The sequence below is a fragment of the Oreochromis niloticus genome, linkage group LG22 (assembly GCF_001858045.2).
Source record: "Oreochromis niloticus isolate F11D_XX linkage group LG22, O_niloticus_UMD_NMBU, whole genome shotgun sequence".
In the NCBI taxonomy this organism is placed as follows: Eukaryota; Metazoa; Chordata; class Actinopteri; order Cichliformes; family Cichlidae; genus Oreochromis; species Oreochromis niloticus.
The window spans coordinates 31,276,980-31,277,787 of record NC_031985.2 but is presented as its reverse complement, the minus strand read 5'-3'; positions in this window follow the sequence as shown (position 1 = coordinate 31,277,787).

Genomic DNA, 808 nt, shown 5'->3' with positions numbered 1-808 from the left:
CTTCTTGTTTTGGTGTTTCCTTCGGACTGCATCTTCACACATTTCAGCGTCCTCTCTCTTCCCTGTCTCTTTTATGCTCACACACAACATAAGCATGAGTCACCATCTAGCAGTGATGTCACACTGCTGCAGTGATGTCACCATTCATGCTGTTCTCATGGTAACCGTGCCCAGGCCAAAACGCAGGGATGCGAGTACACAAAACACGCCGCTTCACTACACGTATTTATGCATAAGTGTGCAAATTTTAGGACTCCAAAAATTAATGTCACCGCCGGTGTCTGCGGACTCTCATTAACTCAGCTGGATGGCGAGGACAAATAATGGAACACGATGAAATGACTCATGAGATTTGAGCTTCGGTATTGCTCTCTGTAAGACACGGAAACACTAAAAGACACATTTCATGCACTTGTTTTAGTGCCTGTATTTTTTACAGGACTCTGTATTTGTGGAAACATATAAAGACAGAAGCCCCAGAAACCCATCACAGAGATATTATCAGCTCTCTGCTTTTGGTTCACTCCTCAGTTTAAACTGCACTTACTTGGCCCTTTTTTTTTCCATCACCCATTCCCTAGCCATCCATCACGGATCAATATAAATCTATTCTGAGCCTTGTTGCATCAGGCTTCAGCTCAGTGGAAAGCCAAACAGCCCAAATGTGCACACACACAGGCTGTGAGCAGCAGAGAAACCGTGAATCACACTGCAGCAATAGAGGTCACGGTGAAGGGGGGTGCAGTTTACTGAACAGCCACCAGATGGAGCTGTGAGCCAAGTCAGCTTTGAGGTCCTAACAGCGTGT